Below are 9,338 nucleotides of genomic sequence, written 5' to 3'. Positions count from 1 at the left end.
GATCCACGCTTAATACATGCCCTAATAATAATAATAAGGCCACTATTTGGTAGCTGGGATGGGGAATTGGCTTACAGGCCCCTCATCTTTAGATTGCTTACACTTCTGATATGGGGTTTGGGGTTGAACCCTCTTCTTGAGTGGCCCTCTCTCTGCTGCCTTCCACATCCTGGACCCGCCCTCGGTCCTCGCTGTATGATTCTCGAGCCTTGGGGAGAGGGGGATCTTCTGGTGAGATCCCAGTCAGTCCCACGTTTCTGACACCGCGCGACGGGCACAGAGGGTGCAGGTGCGGTTTTGCTCCCAGCAATAATCTCAAAGTGGCAGGAGCATCAACGCTGGCAATGTGACGACCCCCTGCCTTCCGCACTTGGCAGTGGGGTTACCTAGTCGATTTTCCTGTTGCATCACGTGGCTTGTGGCCTCACTCAGCCCTCTTGAGGAACCGACCAGCAAGGTCATTCAGGGGACTCTGTCACAGTACCAGGAAAGGTTGGGTGAGACCACTTATTATCAATGTTAATGTCAGGCATGCTTTTCGTCATGCCTCATTCCTGTGCATACCCACCTTGTGCGGCTAGGTATGCAGCACGCCCCAGCTTCATTAAGGGAAACTTTGCTGCTATTCGTTTCTAGAGGGCCTGCGTTTGTCAGGTCCACTCTCCACGCCCATTCATTTGATGCCAGGCTCTGGGCTTTTCTGTCAGCACTGTTTACTTTGTGTTGTCAAGTTCCCTCGGCTGGCGAGGCCTGGGAGCCAATGCCTCCCTCTCCCCCCTGGCCACTGGCATGTGGGGCCCGCCGGGGCCCGGGGATTGGCTGCAGGCAGACAACAGCGGGAGAAGTGCTGAGTGGACGGGCCTGGCTAATGTGGCGCGCAGAGTTCCCCGCCTCTGCTTATTCTGCATAAGCTGGAGCCAGGAAGCGCGCGCTCAACCGGCGTCATATATGTATCGGGACAGAGCCGCGGGAGAAGTGACCTAACCAATGTGCGGGGCCAACTGGTAAGCACCCCCCGGCTGGCTGGCTGGCCGGCCGGCCGGTGGCGCGGATTAGCCTGCTCGCCCTACCGTGTGGTAATCCAAGAGCGCGCCTCTGGAATGTGGTAGGGGCCGCCTCTGCTCGGGGGGTTGTGTGGCGCGAGAGACTCGTCTGTGTGCCCCCCTGCGTCGCAAACTGACTGACTGACTAGCCTAGCCGCGTTCTTCCCGCTCATTGAGAAATGGTATGACCCGGAGAGATGGTAGGATCCATATTACAAAGGCCCCAAGATTTCGCGTGCGCCATTTCTCTTATGACGTCGAGTTATTTGTTTCTGTTACTAGCGAATGGTATAGTCCATAGGCCTGATTCATGGAACGTTTTCCTGCGGGATTGCGTCATTATAAAACCCTTTCATGTGTTCTGACAAATGGTATAACCCATCTCTGTCAGTGGGATATGGTACGGGCCTCCTTCATCAAGTGATAAATAGTATGACCCATCTCAGTGACTGAAAGCTGGTGTGAGGCATCTGTCAGTGAGAGACGGTGTTATCGATCCACCTCCTTCACTGAGACAGTCACCATATAATCTATCTCTGTCAATGCAATAGGCCTTCTGTCAGCGAAAGATGGTTGGTATGGTCCTGCTTCATCGAGTGAGAAATAGTATGATCCATTGTGACTGAGATATGGGTTGATCCATCTCAGTCACTGAAATTTGGTATGGACCACCTCTGTCAGTGAGCAGTGGTATGGACCACCTCTGTCAGTGAGCAATGGTATGGACCACCTCTGTCAGTGAGCAGTGGTATGGACCACCTCTGTCAGTGAGCAATGGTATGGACCACCTATGTCAGTGAGCAGTGGTATGGACCACCTCTGTCAGTGAGCAATGGTATGGACCACCTCTATCAGTGAGCAATGGTATGGACCACCTCTGTCAGTGAGCAGTGGTATGGACCACCTCTGTCAGTGAGCAATGGTATGGACCACCTCTGTCAGTGAGCAGTGGTATGGACCACCTGTGTCAGTGAGCAGTGGTATGGACCACCTGTGTCAGTGAGCAGTGGTATGGACCACCTGTGAGCAATGGTATGGACCACCTCTGTCAGTGAGCAATGGTATGGACCACCTCTGTCAGTGAGCAGTGGTATGGACCACCTCTGTCAGTGAGCAATGGTATGGACCACCTCTGTTAGCAAGAAATGGTTGGATGCATCTTAATCACCAAGTCACAGTATGCCCCCTTGTCTTTCACTGATATAGGGTATGAGCAATCCATTTCTGAAATACACACACAAATAAGTCTATTTGTGTCACCAGCATATGTTGGGTACCACATTTGCTACTTTCATATGGGTTGACCCAAGTATATGCTTAGGCCATAGGATAATCCACCTATGTCTCACCTGATTATGAGGCATCTCTGCTCACTGGCATATGGAATGATCCATTATTTGCCTCCTGTGTAAATCATCCCTGTCGTCGAGAAATGGTATGTCCCACCTTTGCCACGTGCATATGGTACAATCCATCCATATGCGCTGGGATAGGGCCTGACCCACACACGGCATCTGTTTTGACCCTTCAGTTGTAGGGTCCACTAGTACTCCCAGATCTGTATAACACACAGAGGAAACACAGCATAATACTCTAGACAATTATACAACAGTCCTCTGGTTGTTACATCACCCTTGACCTCATACTATAGCCCTTTAGTTGTGATCTCACAACTGACAAGTTCGTTTGTTGTCCCCTAGTTGTGACATCACACGTGACATCATGTTACATGCCTTTAGTGATGGTATCACAATATGGCGATTATTGCCCCCTAGTTATGACATCACAATTGGGGAATTATTTCCCAGGCCTCTCGTTGTGGCTAATCTTCACATCTAGTTGTTATTTTGTCCAATTAAGGATTAGTTTGATCTTTCTTTTTGAGTTATGCTGTTGTTTTTTTTTTTTTTTTTTTTTTTAACCAGTGCAAGTATACCATGCGTGATAGTCTGATTCACTTCTAGCGATCCCAGTAGCGGGTTCGAGTCCCGGCAGGGCCTATCCAGCCCCTCGTTGTGCCCTGGTCAATATGCATTGTGGTGGAATATAATAATTAAGCTTGTCCCTACTGCGTCTAGAAGCTGGCAGCGCTATATAACGACGCTTTGTTTTTTTGTCAGCAGTTATGAACCGCAAATGCGCACTGCTGTAATCAGTTAGTGCTGCGGGCGTAAACGGCTATGGCCGCACTGCATCTGAACAGTAACGGGGGGGGGGGGGGTGCGAGGGGGGGAGACACAGAAAGGTCTGCAAACATGAAAGTATAAAATGTTTGGAAATTCTAACACGGGGACTCTTAAACTGTTTGGACTATTAATTAGAAGTTACTTTTCTCAGATGATGTCTGTATATATTAATGCAAAATCAAAGGCACATTAAGTGCATCGTGTAAAGCACACCTATAATATTTGTGACTTTTTTTCTAAAAAAAAAACGTGGGACAAGAAAGGGACAGTGTGGTAGAATATGTTGTGCTCGGGGACGTTTTCCACAGTGTCCTGATTTTCATGCATTATAGTTTTTAAGGATGTGTTGGTCATTTTTCACTTATCTGCCTGTATATTTACATCTCCCTTCTCCCAACCTCAACCTTTGTTTTGTTGTACAAGCACATTATGTACATTGTGTTATGTCATGTTTCGATATTTCGTGTTTCCAACGTCATGTCCCTTTGGACCAGGCCGACAATAACTGGAACAGTGAGAAGGTGACATGAAGCATTTCACAGCCCCACAAATAAATAAATATTACTAAAGCTAGTCTAGGAAAAGTCCAGCGCCCATTAGACCTTGGTGGGTGGAGCCAGCTGTTAGGCAGAAACCTGTGCAGTTCCCTCTGGGACCACTGCAAAAGATTTAAGACTACAGGTGTTTGGCAGTAAACCCACTTGGTAGCAGTCTGTACCACACAGATTCACTTGGTAGCTGTGGCTGAGCAGTCAGACTTCCCTCAAGAAAAGTTAGGCAGTATACAGAGTATTCACAATAGGTCAAAAGAACACAGTAGAACAAGCAAACACTGACCAGAGCTTGGTGTAAAAGAGATATAATTATTTATTTAAAACCACATCTAGTAAAACACACAGGCTCTAATATTAAGCAGTTCAAACACGGTCACTAAAAGATATACACTCCCTTAAAAGAATATAAGACAAGTCTTAAGTAAAGCCCCACTTATTTTCAGACAGCGGTGAGCGCTTAATGCAGATGGCACTCCAATAATTCGTTTTAAAAGGGAGAGAAAAGCAGAGTATAAATTGAAACAGATTCCAACACTTTCACAAGAACACAGCAAAAGAGGAAGGCAGAGTCAAACCGTGAAGTTAGAGTTCAGAAGGCCGGATCCACTTTAAGAGGATCAGAATGAAATGTGTTCAAGGTCACACGGTTGAAAAGTGCACAAAAGTCTTGAAAAGGTTCAGAAAGAGTTGGACCAAAAGAAAGGGACCAGTTAGATGGTCAAGGCGGCCAGCCCAGTCCAGAAGTTTAAGGGATTATTATTACCTTGTAGCAATCTTTAGAAAGGGAGGCCTGGCGGACACAGTACCTTAAAGTGGTGAGAATACTCCAGCGGGGGCAGTTGTACCTGGCAGCGGATGCAAGTCGGTGCTTCGTCCGGGGGAAGAGAGGATCTCGTTGGGGAGGAAGACAGGAGTCCGTTGCACTGCCAGGGAAGAAACCAGCCGCAGAGTTCACAGTTAAAAGGATTGGTCCTTTAGTTCGCGGTCCAGTGGTAAGTGGCTATCCGATTGCCGGGCTGCTTGGCACGGGCAATTCGACCACAAGACGTCCTGGGATGCGAGAAAAAGAAGGTAAACTGGTTGTGCCCACCAGTCAGGGGAAGAAGACTCTCCAGCAGGGAGATCTTCTCTGTCGTCGGGAAGTAGTGAGTCGGTTCCGCAGGGCTCCACCGGTGGTGTCATCGTAGCAGGTCGGCTCAGCTTCTCCCTCATCGGATTCTCAGGTCCTGTGGTGACTTCTGAAGTTCCAGTCCCCAAAGCCCTGCTTTTATGCAGCACACCCCCATTCACTCAGCCTAGCTGTCACTCAAACATGCTAAGTGGTGAGCCGGCCGGATCAACACTTGGGCCAATCACACAAGAGTGCGACTTGAGTTACCAAGGTAACTCAGTCCAGGGTGCCTAAACCCCCTCCCATACCCCCTGTGGTACCCAGACAGAGTGGCACCACTTTTGGAGGCTTCTGTGGAGAAGCCCGCCAAAAGTGGAACAAAGGGCTCGACTTGGGTTGGAGTCACAGAAGAGAACACAAACACCATTTTAGAATCGAGTCCTGGCAAAAAATACCAACCGGCGAATTAATATTAAAGAAATAAACCGGCGGTATGTTCGAGGCTATGAGAATTAAATAATTAAAGTTGGTAGCCTCGAACAATGGGAAAATCCCATAGGGATATATTTTCGGTCGAAAATAAAAAGTATTATTCACTCCCACCAGCCAAAACTCGATCAGGGGGGACGGAGACGTGCCCCCTCGACTAACAGACCCCGGGGCAATCAAATTGCCCCAGCCAGTATGTCCACAATATGATGGTTTGTACTGGTTTCTGTTCATAATTTGGGACTGGTAAAGCCAATGGTGACTTTACATGCCCTGGGAGACAGTAGTCAGTCCCAGGGTATGGCGTCTATGGTGGGGTGTCACTATGACACCCCTGTGTCACTGCACGGAGGGTGCTGTGTAACACACATAGTAAAAACACATGAGACCCTATGGAGTAAAGGACCCCATAGACCATAAAACACATTAACAGTCAAAGGAACACCATAAATTATGTCCAAGAGTGGGAGAAAAAGAGTCTCACTCTTGGCAGGAGAAAAAAACAAACTCCAGAAATCCATCAAAGCTGCTGGGGGACTCACTAGGTTTGGGAAATTAGCCTTACAGAGAATTCTCCCTAACACCAGCCAATCAGATGGCTAGGAACACAGACTGAAACCGGCAATCTCAGTCCGCATTCCATGCCGCCTGGCGGCCTTATCCTCCATCCATTTTTAAGAGTTTTTTCTCACCTTCCCACCCCCCCACTTACCTTATTTCTGCGGCGCTCAGGGCCGCCGCTGCAGCCGCTCCTTTTTCTCGCCTCCCGCAGGCCACCATGGAAAGGGAAGAGGGGCTCTGTACGGAGCCCCGCCTTACCTTTCCTTGGCAGCCATCTTGGAAAAGTATTTTCCTTCTTTCAACAGGACGTGCACAGTGTCCTGTTGAACAAAGGGAAATTCTTTTGTTTTAGCACCCCGGGTTACTGCTTTGTCAACCCGGGGTGCCACTAGGTTTAATCCCCCAGTCCAAGTGCTGGAACAGGGGTAATGGCCTGTAGCCACGTTATCTGCTCTCGCTTCGCTCGGGCCGTTAACTTGGGCTCCCAGGCCATTAGCCCGTGCTCCAGACTTTGGAACGGGGGATTAGTGCAATATTGTTAACCTGCAAAAAGAGAGCTCTGCAGTCCTTCTGAACCTACGATTACCCTGCAGTATTCTATTTGCAGGACGAGATAACTATGGCTCCAGATAACTATGGCTCCGGTTCAGAAAGGTAGGCAAGGCTGGATTCGGCAAATAAACTTCCAGAAGAGCCCAGCCTCAGACCTAGAGGAATACAACCTCCCACGCCACCTTTAGATCGCCATGAAGCACGTGACAGGACAGACTCAAGAAGGCCAAGGCAGGTCCCAGTGGAGTCACATGCCAAAAGCCACCCTGGTTTAAGTGTGCCCGTATTTCCTCTCAGGTTCCCTGACTATAGAAACTGGCTGTTCGGGGCCTAGGAATCTAGTGGAAAAGTTTGTGTTGAATACACCAAGGCAGTGTAGGAAGGCCTCAAATCTTTAGGTGCCAGGCAGCTTTCACAAACAGGCCTTGTAGCTGACAGTTGCCCACCTACAGTGTTGTCCTAAATGTGAATGCCATCTTTCACCTAAGTAGCCGGCCGTGCATTATTTTACAGCCTTACCTCAAATGTAATGTTCTGCAACGGAATCTGAAGAAATGATCGACTATACAATAACGAATGGGAGAAATAACCGAATTGTTATACCGAAAAATTTCGAATTTTGGGGACATTTTTGTCAAATATAGGTATGGGGTGGGGAAAGGGTAATAGTTAAAGTAAGGGGGAGAGGGGAGGCTCCTCCTCCCGCATTAAGTTAAAAAAACGAATATTTGATCATTTCTTCCATTCGTTTATTTCTCGGTAATCCTCCTCCAACTGCATTGCAGTAGCTTATTTACCAATTCACTACCTTCAAGGGCAACACTCATTGTCTCTTCTCAACCCTCAACTCAATCTACGTGGCTCGGGTGGGGGAGATCTGTTTGTCAAACTCTCCTTTTTTTAACCATAGTATGTATTCTGCTACAGAACCCCACCACCCCCCAGTCATCATCATGAGGGAATCCAATATTATTATCTGGTTATTAGTCACCACAACTCCTAAGAACTCTTAAAGCACACCTCAAGTCCATCACGCATCCACAGCAAACGTAATCCCACCATCCCACTAGTAACAGCCTCCATAAAGGTTCTGCTGACCAATAAAGCAAGCTCTCGTCCATCCTTTTGTTTACATTTTCTTGTCATCAAAAACTGAAATCTATATATTCACCCCAGCAATCACTATCACGTTTTAATTTCCTTGCATGTGGTGAGTAACGTCGGTGTGTTTTGGTCTCCCAGACGTTTCTCACTCTTCCCCTCCCAGCTTCTCCCAGTTTCCCCTTTTCTCCCATAGACCACGGTGTGGCTTCCACCCTGCTCAGTGTCACAATTCGCCTCCATACAGACAAGGCTCAGCACTTTGCGACCGCGGTCATGGCCACAGTATAAACGACAAACACAACACCCAACGTTGTCCGGGTGTGCAGTTTATAATGGACAATCACTGGGATATCAGGCAGTTATTATAGAGTATGATTTGAGTACACATGTGGTTTCTGTAGGAACGTCATACAGGAACAAAATATCCCTAAACAACTGGTTTATAGGGAACTCTGGAGATTTCCTGGTAGCCCCCTGCACAATGGGCCTCTTATGTGTAGAATTTCCCAATTTTCCCATAGAAAAAGGGTTGAGCTAGCTGGAAATGTGTAATATGGTTCCACTTTGAAAAATTATTTTCCGGGCCTCTTTTGGTTCCTAGTCCACCCCTGCCTCAGGCTACATTATGTCGCTGATAGGCAATGACTTCCCTCTGGGTCTTTGAGGGAAGTTATAAGTACCTCAACTGCAGTCCATATTTATAATTTATTACACTATAGAAATGTACTTCTGGGGTTATGCTTTTAAAGGTATTTCACATTTTAGGCATAGGGGTTTCACTATTCAAATGCCAATTGTCCTAATTTGCAGAAATGCACCTGTGGCAGGACGATGATTCGAGTTTTGGTAGTTCCCTGGTAAAGGGTCTAAGCCAGAGTAGCTGAAAGGCAGAGATGCGGTCGGCGGTAGTCGCGACCAATGTCCACCCATCAGATTCGAGTACATGATTTAGATTCTGAGGGCAAGATGGGCTTGAGAAGACCCCAGGGAAGAATGACTTATGAAGACATTCTCGCAAACAAAGTCACACCGGAGCAGAGCCAGCCACAGAAGAAGGACTTGGTGGTGAGTTTGAAGGTGCAATTGCAGAACGAAGAGCAGCACCGGACCTTGGGGCTTCCCAGATGTGGAGATGGAAGGAGCTATGTGATTACTGCGACCCCTATAATGCTGACCTTTTACATTTTGACCCCCCTTTTTACCCAATATATATGCAGGGGGAGATGCCCCTTACATTCTACCCTTTCTCTTTCTGACTTTGCAAACTTCTTCTCCTCTAAGATTCTTTCTCCTTGTCAAAAAATGTACTGCTCTTCCTACTCCCTCCCTTTCCCCCCTCCCTATTCCCCTTCAGCCTGCATGTCTGACTTCTCGCCTGTCTCCCCTTCTGACGTGTCCCTCCTCCTGTCCAAAGCCCATCCTACGTCTGCCCCTACTGATCCTCTACCCTCGCTTCTTATCTCCAAGATGTACCCTCTTCTTATTCCTTACCTAACCTCCTTCTTCAATACCTGCCTTTCCTCAGCCACCTTCCCCACTGCATTTAAGCATGCCACCATCATTCCTATTCTGAAGAAACCCTCTGCTGATCCCCTTCTTACCTCTAACTTTCGTCCAATCTCTCTTCTCCCATTCCTCTCTAAACTATTTGAACTCCTCGCCTATTCCCAGCTCTCAGCCTTTGTCACTAGTCTTTCTCTCCTACCCTCCTCTCAATCTGGTTTCCAGCCTAAACACT

At 47.8% G+C, this 9,338-nt stretch overlaps 1 long non-coding RNA gene across 2 annotated transcripts in view; it reads left to right on the top strand.

Moving 5' to 3' along the window:
• Window positions 1–842: 842 nt before the first annotated feature.
• LOC138468379 (uncharacterized) overlaps window positions 843–9,338 on the top strand; it is a 238,905-nt gene continuing 230,409 nt past the window's right edge. The window contains exon 1 of one of the 2 annotated variants that reach the window (XR_011268249.1): window positions 843–1,004. This is a non-coding gene — a long non-coding RNA (uncharacterized lncRNA). The remainder of the gene's footprint in view (window positions 1,005–9,338) is intronic. The other variant, XR_011268250.1, reaches the window with a different exon arrangement.

This window comes from Ambystoma mexicanum, chromosome 4q (genome assembly GCF_040938575.1).
Source record: "Ambystoma mexicanum isolate Mex_15411 chromosome 4q, UKY_AmexF1_1, whole genome shotgun sequence".
Classification (NCBI taxonomy): Eukaryota; Metazoa; Chordata; class Amphibia; order Caudata; family Ambystomatidae; genus Ambystoma; species Ambystoma mexicanum.
The sequence above is the reverse complement of the archived record's forward strand: the minus strand, read 5'-3'. Positions and strand labels throughout refer to the sequence as shown.